The sequence below is a fragment of the Triturus cristatus genome, chromosome 12 (genome assembly GCF_964204655.1).
Source record: "Triturus cristatus chromosome 12, aTriCri1.1, whole genome shotgun sequence".
In the NCBI taxonomy this organism is placed as follows: Eukaryota; Metazoa; Chordata; class Amphibia; order Caudata; family Salamandridae; genus Triturus; species Triturus cristatus.
Genome location: NC_140595.1, coordinates 278,264,040 through 278,276,207, shown reverse-complemented (window position 1 = coordinate 278,276,207; position 12,168 = coordinate 278,264,040). Strand labels below are relative to the sequence as shown.

Here is a 12,168-nt window from a genome sequence, read left to right as displayed (position 1 = left end):
CCGCTCGGCCGTGCGGCATTGTTTAAGATGATGTCGCTGCCACGTTTCCTATACGCTTTACAGAATACGATGGACGTTGTCCCGGCGCGCTACTTTCGCGAGGTGGAGAGTCTGCAGCGACGCCTGTTCTGGGAGGGTAGGCCGCGTATCGCCCTTGCGAAGCTGACGCTCCAGTGGTACGACGGGGGGGTCGCCCTCCCAGACATCAAACGATATTACTGGGCCTCCCAGCTGGCTGCTATAAACCACGGCCTTTATGGGCCCGCTCTTAACCCGGCCTTTGAAATGGATAAACTATTGCTGCCGGGTGGCGACTATAATCGGGCGCTTTATTCTAGATCGCTCGACGCACGTCTTACGGGCCCTACGCGGGTCGCGGTACGGGTGTGGCACGCGGCAAACTCGGCGATGGGGTGGAAGGATCGGTTGACCCGGGCGACGCCGCTGTATGCATCTGCAAAAACAACAATTGATGGACAGAATGCAGAACAATGTCATACATTCACCCCAGTACAGAGATCTGGGCCTAAATCCATCGTTTTTTTGCTCACCATGCCATTCCAGTTTGAACCCAGCCATATGCAAATCAGTCTTGACCCTGTGCCCCATGGGAACAGTCCAGCCCGAACTGCCAAGCCAGGTCCTCCCTGGACTGGAAACAAGCATCCTAGGACCGGTTTCGGGCTTTCAGCCCTCGTCAGCCAGGATAGCTTGATTCCAGTGGCATGGAGAGCAAGGGACTCACGTCTGAGCATACCCTTCCCACTCGGGGTGACAAATGCAAAAACAACAATTGATGGACAGAATGCAGAACAATGTCATACATTCACCCCAGTACAGAGATCTGGGCCTAAATCCATCGTTTTTTTGCTCACCATGCCATTCCAGTTTGAACCCAGCCATATGCAAATCAGTCTTGACCCTGTGCCCCATGGGAACAGTCCAGCCCGAACTGCCAAGCCAGGTCCTCCCTGGACTGGAAACAAGCATCCTAGGACCGGTTTCGGGCTTTCAGCCCTCGTCAGCCAGGATAGCTTGATTCCAGTGGCATGGAGAGCAAGGGACTCACGTCTGAGCATACCCTTCCCACTCGGGGTGACAAATGCAAAAACAATTGATGGACAGAATGCAGAACAATGTCATACATTCACCCCAGTACAGAGATCTGGGCCTAAATCCATCGTTTTTTTGCTCACCATGCCATTCCAGTTTGAACCCAGCCATATGCAAATCAGTCTTGACCCTGTGCCCCATGGGAACAGTCCAGCCCGAACTGCCAAGCCAGGTCCTCCCTGGACTGGAAACAAGCATCCTAGGACCGGTTTCGGGCTTTCAGCCCTCGTCAGCCAGGATAGCTTGATTCCAGTGGCATGGAGAGCAAGGGACTCACGTCTGAGCATACCCTTCCCACTCGGGGTGACAAATGCAAAAACAACAATTGATGGACAGAATGCAGAACAATGTCATACATTCACCCCAGTACAGAGATCTGGCTGATGACGGCTGATAGCCAGAAACCGGTCCTAGGATGCTTGATTCCGGTCCAGTGAAGACATGGCTTGGCAGTTCGGGCTGGACTGTTCCCATGAGGCACAGGGTCAAGACTGATTTGCATATGGCCATGTCTAAACTGGGGTGGTGTAGTGGGCAAAAGAACGATGGATTTAACCCAGATCTCTTGACTGGGGGAGAATGTCTGCATTGTCAGCATTCCGTCCATCAATTGTTTGTTGTAACGCTTTTCGCCCTTAGTGGGATGGGTATTCCCAGACGTGGGACCCGTGCTCACTACGCCACTGGAGTCAAGCTATCCTGGCTGATGACGGCTGATAGCCAGAAACCGGTCCTAGGATGCTTGATTCCGGTCCAGTGAAGACATGGCTTGGCAGTTCGGGCTGGACTGTTCCCATGAGGCACAGGGTCAAGACTGATTTGCATATGGCCATGTCTAAACTGGGGTGGTGTAGTGGGCAAAAGAACGATGGATTTAACCCAGATCTCTTGACTGGGGGAGAATGTCTGCATTGTCAGCATTCCGTCCATCAATTGTTTGTTGTAACGCTTTTCGCCCTTAGTGGGATGGGTATTCCCAGACGTGGGACCCGTGCTCACTACGCCACTGGAGTCAAGCTATCCTGGCTGATGACGGCTGATAGCCAGAAACCGGTCCTAGGATGCTTGATTCCGGTCCAGTGAAGACATGGCTTGGCAGTTCGGGCTGGACTGTTCCCATGAGGCACAGGGTCAAGACTGATTTGCATATGGCCATGTCTAAACTGGGGTGGTGTAGTGGGCAAAAGAACGATGGATTTAACCCAGATCTCTTGACTGGGGGAGAATGTCTGCATTGTCAGCATTCCGTCCATCAATTGTTTGTTGTAACGCTTTTCGCCCTTAGTGGGATGGGTATTCCCAGACGTGGGACCCGTGCTCACTACGCCACTGGAGTCAAGCTATCCTGGCTGATGACGGCTGATAGCCAGAAACCGGTCCTAGGATGCTTGATTCCGGTCCAGTGAAGACATGGCTTGGCAGTTCGGGCTGGACTGTTCCCATGAGGCACAGGGTCAAGACTGATTTGCATATGGCCATGTCTAAACTGGGGTGGTGTAGTGGGCAAAAGAACGATGGATTTAACCCAGATCTCTTGACTGGGGGAGAATGTCTGCATTGTCAGCATTCCGTCCATCAATTGTTTGTTGTAACGCTTTTCGCCCTTAGTGGGATGGGTATTCCCAGACGTGGGACCCGTGCTCACTACGCCACTGGAGTCAAGCTATCCTGGCTGATGACGGCTGATAGCCAGAAACCGGTCCTAGGATGCTTGATTCCGGTCCAGTGAAGACATGGCTTGGCAGTTCGGGCTGGACTGTTCCCATGAGGCACAGGGTCAAGACTGATTTGCATATGGCCATGTCTAAACTGGGGTGGTGTAGTGGGCAAAAGAACGATGGATTTAACCCAGATCTCTTGACTGGGGGAGAATGTCTGCATTGTCAGCATTCCGTCCATCAATTGTTTGTTGTAACGCTTTTCGCCCTTAGTGGGATGGGTATTCCCAGACGTGGGACCCGTGCTCACTACGCCACTGGAGTCAAGCTATCCTGGCTGATGACGGCTGATAGCCAGAAACCGGTCCTAGGATGCTTGATTCCGGTCCAGTGAAGACATGGCTTGGCAGTTCGGGCTGGACTGTTCCCATGAGGCACAGGGTCAAGACTGATTTGCATATGGCCATGTCTAAACTGGGGTGGTGTAGTGGGCAAAAGAACGATGGATTTAACCCAGATCTCTTGACTGGGGGAGAATGTCTGCATTGTCAGCATTCCGTCCATCAATTGTTTGTTGTAACGCTTTTCGCCCTTAGTGGGATGGGTATTCCCAGACGTGGGACCCGTGCTCACTACGCCACTGGAGTCAAGCTATCCTGGCTGATGACGGCTGATAGCCAGAAACCGGTCCTAGGATGCTTGATTCCGGTCCAGTGAAGACATGGCTTGGCAGTTCGGGCTGGACTGTTCCCATGAGGCACAGGGTCAAGACTGATTTGCATATGGCCATGTCTAAACTGGGGTGGTGTAGTGGGCAAAAGAACGATGGATTTAACCCAGATCTCTTGACTGGGGGAGAATGTCTGCATTGTCAGCATTCCGTCCATCAATTGTTTGTTGTAACGCTTTTCGCCCTTAGTGGGATGGGTATTCCCAGACGTGGGACCCGTGCTCACTACGCCACTGGAGTCAAGCTATCCTGGCTGATGACGGCTGATAGCCAGAAACCGGTCCTAGGATGCTTGATTCCGGTCCAGTGAAGACATGGCTTGGCAGTTCGGGCTGGACTGTTCCCATGAGGCACAGGGTCAAGACTGATTTGCATATGGCCATGTCTAAACTGGGGTGGTGTAGTGGGCAAAAGAACGATGGATTTAACCCAGATCTCTTGACTGGGGGAGAATGTCTGCATTGTCAGCATTCCGTCCATCAATTGTTTGTTGTAACGCTGTATGCATCTGAGCGGCTGGGCTCTCTGTGGACCTCGAAGGGCTTTGAGAAGTGGGACATGATAGGCATCAGCAAGGTGGGCGATCTCTGGACGAGAGGGGGATTCAAAACGTTCGATGTGCTGCAGACTGAATTCCCGTTGCAGGACAGGGAGTACTTTCGATATATCCAGGTCCGTCACGCGCTGTGCTCCGTATTCCCGGATGTTGCCTCCATCCCGGAGTATTCCCCTCTGGAAGATAGAGTGCTAGATGGGCATGTACCGGACGGCACGATTTCATTGATTTACAAAAAGCTCATCAACGATCGCTCGGGACTGCTGACTAGCCTTCGTGAGGTGTGGGTGGCCGATGGATTGGAGCTGGATGACGAGGATTGGGTGTCTGCGGTGGCCTCCCCCAAAAGAGGTGGCCATACCGGCTCGCCTTCGCTTCGTCTAGCTCAAGATACTTCATAGGGTCTATGTTACGGGGCCGGGTCTGATGCGTATGGGATATGCCGTGGATGGGTTGTGTAAGCGTGGGTGTGGTTCTTTAGGGACCTTCCTCCATATTTTGTGGGAATGCCCGGAGGTGGCGCGATTCTGGCGTGATGTGCACGCGGTGTTGCAGGCGGTCACGCATGTGACGCTGCTTCCCGAGGCGAGGAGATGTCTGCTGAATGTGTGGGAGCCGACTGACTACTCAGTGCCGCAGACGTGGTGGGTGACTCTGGGATATATGGAGGCCAAGCGTGACATTGCGCAATTGTGGGTTTCCCAGAGGTTGCCAACGGTCTCGGCGTGGAAGGACAACATGGATTGGTGTATGTTTCGGGAAAAGGTAGTGTATGTTGCGAGAGGTAAGCCTGGGAAATGGGTGAAAGTGTGGGGCCCCTGGAACACCTACCGTGGCGGAATTTGTACCCCGCCGCTGACGCCTGATCTGGCACTGGCCCCGTCTCCTTAGTCTGCTTGTCGCCTTGGTTCTGGGCTTTGAGTCCACTTTGTCTCCTATCCCCCCCCGCTATTCCTGTGGATCGGTAGGGTCCTCCCCAGGGGAGCTCATACTGTTGCTTTGACTTTTGGCTGCCTTGTGGATTTGTTTGTCGTTTCTTATATAAAAATGGAACCGCCATGTGGGGGGTCCGGACGGTGTGGCCGCCAACGCTTCTTTCAACTCCTGTGACCTCTCTCACGCTGCAGCGACTGTTTACTGGCTGTATTCTATGCTCATACTGTTTACTAGCGGCCGGCCCGAAGGTTGTAGGCCCATCTTTGTATATCGTTTGAATTCTGTAATAAAGGTTTAAAAAAAAAAAAAAAAAAAAAAACCTGTAATTCGGGGACAAGCCCTGTTGTCAATATCTGGCTCCAAGAGAGACAAACAAAAATAAATTATTGAACTTGAGGCAGATATATACCGACTGGAAGGGGAACTGGAATCTGGGGTGACGCCGGAGAAGCTCCATCTGCTGAGTCTGAAACAACATGATTATAAAGCACTAGTTTCAGACAGGGCCAAGGCCTTGAGTAGAGAGCAGCAGGGTAGGCTTTATGATTTGGGAGATAAAGCAGGGAGGCTCATAGCGTGGCTGGATAAAAGGGAATGGGTGAGTCGGTTGGTCCCGGAGCTCAGAGTACAGGATGGCGTCTCAATTACGGAACCGCAGGATATAGTAGACAGGTTTGCTGACCATTTCCATTAGGTGTGTACGGCAGTAGCCTCCTACACAGGAGCGGACTCTCAGGACCTACTGCGTGATATTAAACTCCCCTGTCTCTCCCTTAAAGATCGAAACTATATGGATAGCCCTCTTACAACTGATGAGATTGCACAAGCGATCCGTTCCCTAAACGCCGGGAAAGCTTTGGGTCCAAATGGCCTCCCCATTGAGCTCTACAAGCTGAGGCCAGATAAACTAGCCCCCTATTTAAATCTATGTATGAAGAATCTCGGGAAGTGGGAACACTACCCCGGGAACAGAGGATAGCCATTATTGTCACCATCCATAAAGAGGGAAAGGCCATAACGGACTGCGCCTCATATCGGCCCATCTCTCTTTTAAATGCAGAACCCAAGATTTTAGCCAAGATTTTAGCTACCCGCTTGGTGAAAGTAATCAGTGGTTTAGTGCACCCAGATCAATCCGGGTTTATGCCCCATAGAAATACGGCCCTAAACCTACGCAGGGTGCACGGGGTTATAGACAGAGCCCATACCCTAAGAGAGCCAGCTGTGATTGTGTCATTAGACGCGACCAAGGGCTTTGATACCATCGAATGGCCCTACCTCTGGGCAGTTTTGGTGAAACTGGGGTTTGGACCGGAGTACATTCAGTGGGTTCATCTTTTATATTCTGAACCACTGGCTCAAGTGGTGGTAAACAACAAAGTATCAGCCCCATTTTCACTCAGTCGAGGTACTCGCCAGGGTTGCCTGCTGTCCCCCCTCCCTGTTTCTCCCTGGCCTTGGAACCACTTGCTGCTTGGACACGTTGGGATCCAATCAGTGCTTTAAATGGGGAGGAAAAGTGCAGGTACTCATTTAAATGTGGCGAGTGGGCGGGGCTTAGGGGAAAGACATGCTTCTTGACTTATATACTACTTGCAGCACATACCAAATCACATGAGAAATGTCTTTCAATAAACAAAGAACGTTTGTTTACTCATTACACAGCGAAAGCCAAACGTGGTGATATTTTCACATTTCCTTGTTTTGTAATATTGGCAACATCACTCCTGTTAATTGCTGTTGCTTGGCACAATACCATAAATTTGCGAGCGACACAGAAAGAAACAAGCAGACGTGCATACACAAGCATTCCACAGATTTCCTCCTTCCAATTGTGTCTATTCTCTCCCCCTTTCTCTCATATTTCTCTCACGCAAAAATAATCACAGGCAAGCAGCCAAACAATAGCAGACACTTAACAAAAAAATCAGGTGGGATTAAAGCCATTTGAACCTGGTTACCTCCCTCGGCTTTCTGAATAGCTTTGTCACCGGGCTGCCTCGATTTCTGTGTTTGCAACACAGAATGATGGTGAACACCCGGACGGTTTGCAAATGAGCCCACGCTGAATAGTTCAGCGGGGGCTTGGCTCAGGCCTACAGAAGTGCATTGGCTGTCAGAGACAGGCCGCCAGCACCAGCGCTTCATGAGTACTGGTACTCTCCTTGGCAGTAGAGAAGTGCCGGTGCTAGAAGTGATAAAACTAAGAAGTGCCGGTATTCAGTACCGGTGAGTACCGGCCCATTTAAAGCACTGGATCCAATGATAAGGGGTCTGCGATGGTCCCCCGGGTGGGAGGACTGCATATCTTTGTATGCAGATGACATATTACTCTATTTGGCCTTCCCTAGGAAATCTCTTACGGTAGTACTGGACATTCTTACAGTCTTCGGTAGATTCTCTGGACTTTCCATCAATTGGGGAAAATCATTATTGTTTGTACTGAGGGGGGACTCTCCCCTCCCCCCCGGAACTGCCCCATACAAATCAATTCGATTGGATTAAAATATTTGGGGATTTTTGTCTCACTAGACCCCTCGGTTCGTTATGCCGAGAATCTTCTTCCCCCACTTCGTAGACTTAAAACAGATATCACTAGCTGGAAGACGCTCCCAATTTCACTATTGGGCAGAGCTACTCTATTTAAAATGATGGCGCTGCCACAATTTTTATATGCCCTACAAAACACCTTAGATCCAGTCCCAGCTAGTTATTTTAAAGAGGTTGAGGGCCTGCAGTGGGACCTATTATGGGATGGCAAGGCTCGAATTGCTCTGAGTAAATTAACACTAAACTGGTATGATGGGGGCATCAGCCTCCCTGACATCAAAAAGTATTACTGGGCGTCCCACCTAGCAGCCATTAACCATGGCACGTATGGTTGTGCGGACGACCCGGGATATGCCATGGACAGATGGCTCCTTCCAGGTGGCGCTTATAGTAGGGCATTATACTCCCAACCTAAACAATTCAAACTAACGGGCCCCACGAAACACTCAGTTCAAATTTGGCACGACGCCACTATCTCTCTTGGTTGGAGACATAAATTAACATTGGCCACCCCCCTTTGGGATTCAGAGAAACTGGGAGACCTTTGGAAAACGGAGGGATTCGACAAGTGGGATCTTATTGTGATCTCAGCCATTAAAGATATGTGGGAAAAAGAGGGGATCAAGTTCTTCAGCAGAATTGGCAGACACAGAATTTTTTCGTTATATTCAGGTCCTACACTCACTCCAATCTTCCTTGCCCGTGGGAGTAAATCCCCCAGAGGCCTCTCCCCTGGAGGATAGAATCCTAGACAGTCACCTCCCTGAAAAAACGATATCATTAATTTACAAAAAGCTAATTAACCACATGACAAATCCTCTCCTGGCACTGCGAGATAAGTGGGCACATGATGGGCTAGAGCTGGACGATGAGGATTGGCAAGCAGCAGTGTCTTCCCCTAGAGTGGTAGCTATCCCGGCACGCTTGTGATTGGTTCAGCTTAAGATCCTTCACAGGATCTACATAACGGGACCCAGGTTAGTGCACATGGGGTGGTCTGATACAGGGGAATGTAAAAGGCGGTGCGGCCTTACCGGAACATTTATGCACACTATCTGGGAATGCACACATATCAGCTCCTATTGGCGCCAAGTGCACGACACGATCAATGAGGTGTTACATGTCTCCCTACGCCCTGAGGCGAGACGATGCCTCCTAAACGTTTGGGAGCCTACTGATTTAAACATTTCTCAGACGCAATGGGCCACTTTTGGGTTCATGCTGGCAAAAAGAAACATCGCTCAACTCTGGGGGGCAGCACATCCACCCACATTAGAAACCTGGGAAAGAAACCTCAATTGGTGCATGTTCAGAGAAAAGACAATGGATTTGGCAAGGGAATGCCCTAAAAAGTAGTCCCATGTGTGGAGCCCATGGAATATCTATAGAGGAGAGATCTGTACACCACCTTGAAACGTAGATCATGATGACCCTATTTCTCTGTGTTGTTCCTCTCTTATGTACAGTCTATATGTCCATCCATTCATGCATATTGTGAAGTGTCAATTACTTGGTCTTCTGTAATGTACCATTCACCAATCTTAATAAAAAGATTTATAAAAAAAAAAAAAAAAGAAGAAGTGGTCTTAAATCTCATCACTGCTACTGAAACACCAGATTACTGTGGGTTGTAAATAAATGCCCAAGATTGGAGCCCTGTGTCTTTGGTGACATATAGTCTTGTGGTGGCCCTAATTAGGCCGTACAATGCTCCACACAACGCCACTCCGCTCCACGCAATGCCAATCCGCTTTACGCAACACCACTCTACACAACTGCACTCCACACAATGCCACACCCCTCAACACAATGCCACTCCACTCTACGTCACTTCATGAAACGCCACTGCACTCCACTCCATGCAACTACACTCCATTCTACGCAACAACACTCCACTCTACGCAATGCCACTCCACTCAAAACTTGGCACTGAACTTAACTGCACTCAGCTCTATGCCACACAACTCCACTGTATGCCATGTCACTTCCCTCTACACCACAAAACTCCAATCAACGCCACTCCACTCAGTGCCATGCCACTCCACGCAATGCCACTCCACACAACGGCACTGTACCCCACACCACTCCAGTCTACAAAACGCCACTCCACTCTACGTAATCCACTCCATGCAGTGCCACTCCGCTCTATGCAAATCCACTCCACTCCACGCAATGCCACTCCACTCCACGCAATGCCACTCCACTCTACACTACGCCACTCCATGCAACTGCACTCCACTCTACATCACATAACTACACTCTATGCCACGCCACTCTACACAATACTACTCCACACAACTGCACTTCACTCTATGCCACGCCACTCTATGCCACTGCACTCTCACAATCTAGTCCACTCTAGGCCCCTCTTCTTACAACACTCTACTCCAATCTACACAAAACCCCTTTCACACCACTCACCTCTGCTCTACATCACTCCACAACACTCTATAGCACTCCACAACACTCTACTCTACACTAGAACTCTCTGACTTAGCATATGGAATGTAACTGATACAATGTTCCAACCTGGGCTCACCCATTGACAGCATCTGTGTTGCTTGGGTGTCATATTTTTGTTCTTGCGTAACCAGTTGTAAAGCGCTCTGATACCCTGATAGGGTCAAGTCTGCGCTATATAAAACTTTGGAAATAAATAAATACTCCACTACAAAACTCTACTCCACTCTAACAATCTACTCCACTCAACTCTATTCCCTTTAAAAATACGACACCATCCTTCCTAGAGTACACTGAAACAATACTACCCACCACTCCATAACATACCATACCATTCAGCTCAACTCGACACCACTCTACTCCAGTCCACTCCATAACACTACACTTTACTCAACTTTAGAACACTTCAATCCACGCCCCTTCACACCAGTAACCTTTAGCCATACTGAAAAGCAGACACATTAGAATACAACATGGCTAAAACATATTGCCAAAGTCATGGGCGAGACCTATTGGCTATGCCAATGCTTGTTCTATAAAATACGTTTTTCTCTGTGCCTCACAGTTTCAGCTTAAATCCAATCAGTGTATATCGGTGAAGTATTCTGCCACATGTAATAACTGCTTTAGTACTTGACAAAGTTACGTGTGCTGCCCCAGCCCTGCCAGCCTTTCAGAGACACCGACCAGAAAGTTACAGATGGGCAGAATCAGTCACAAGCCGGGTCCAGCTTACATTTACCTGCCCTGCACCAGCTATCTGAGGCACTGGCAGTCTGGAGAATACAGATTGGTGGGTTAATGCGCTTGCTGCGTAGAAGTGAACTACTATATGTTAATCGTTCTAACCAGTATTGCCCAGAAGGCTTCCATAATGGATTTGAACAGTACTTCCCAGCTTCAGACCATCAAAAATTATGTATTTTTATTGTCTCCTAGCCTGTGTACATCTACACAGCAGATTCATAACTAGCACCTGGGACAGCCTTATTACGGTTTCGACTCACCGATCACTACAACTGCCTGTGACATCAGAACTCTAATGAAGGCCTAGAATGTTCTTCCAGCTCACATAATGTGGATGTGACTTTTAAAATCTGTTTTGATACCATAAGTTTGAAAGCACTCGTTTATCAGATATTGAGTGCAATCATTTGTATGTCCCTCCACTAAACATTCGCTTCCTCTCTTAAGCCTGACGAAAGAATCCAGGGCATCCTGACAAGGGTGCCCTGGGAATCTGCTCTTGGTTGGTACTTTCACGTGTCTCACTCTGAACAGCACTTCACTACCACCTCCGTGAAGAAAGAGGGATGTATGTCAGGGGGGGTGATGCACGTCCAGAAGGGCTGGACCCCTGTCAGTTGTCTTCAGTATCCACGCGACAAATATACATACGATGCATTTAAATGAGGCTCATTTACACAGTTAGGCCCTGCTCATGAGTTAGGAAGAAGTCCGTGAGGAGACCCTACCAGCAGCCAGAAGTACTGTTACCGGCTGGTGTCCGCAATCTGCTGTGGGGGATCGCGCGGGCTTTCCTCAAACGGAGGGGTTTGACAAGCAGCTCACACCTGTTCCGAGCACGCGGTGAGTGCGCGTGGCGGCACTGGTGTGAGGTGAGGTGGAGGAAAATTGCAGGTATTTGTTTGAGAGGGAAGACAGGGCGTGGCAACCTCACGATTGTGTTTATATACATATTAAAATATTTACTGTAGGACGGTCGTGCAGCTGCTCAGCCGTTTGTGTTACCCGGGCGGCCCTGTTTACCCAGGGATGCTTCTCCTCGATAAAGCGCGTCTGCAGCCTTCACAAGCGACGGGTTACCTTTCTTTTAAAACACTGCACGAAGGGAAGTTCTGCCGGGGGTGGAGCGAGGGGGCTGGCAGAGAGAAAAGGGGCAGGGACCAGGAAACGAGGCGTGGCTGCTCGTGCAGCCAGAGACTCACGCGATTTTAGTAGTCCCATTGACAGTCATGAGCAGGTGGGTCAGACTACCATGTTAATGCCACGTGACCAGACTCGTGATCGCCCCTTAGTGGTCATCCAGAAAACCTGTCCAAGTCAGACCAGCCCTCCTGGAACTAGGCTGGACACCACACATGAAGGCAATACACATCTATGGTAAGGAAAGGCGTTATTTAAAGCGCAGAAACGTTCACAGG

General features: G+C 49.7%; 1 long non-coding RNA gene across 3 annotated transcripts in view; it reads right to left on the bottom strand.

Annotated features, from left to right (window-relative positions):
- The window catches only part of LOC146775854 (uncharacterized), a 1,053,880-nt gene extending 1,042,009 nt beyond the window's left edge, over positions 1 to 11,871 (bottom strand). For all 3 annotated transcript variants that reach the window (XR_014972230.1, XR_014972231.1, XR_014972232.1), the window contains exon 1: positions 11,717 to 11,871. This is a non-coding gene — a long non-coding RNA (uncharacterized LOC146775854). The remainder of the gene's footprint in view (positions 1 to 11,716) is intronic.
- Between the last annotated feature and the right edge of the window lie 297 nt (positions 11,872 to 12,168).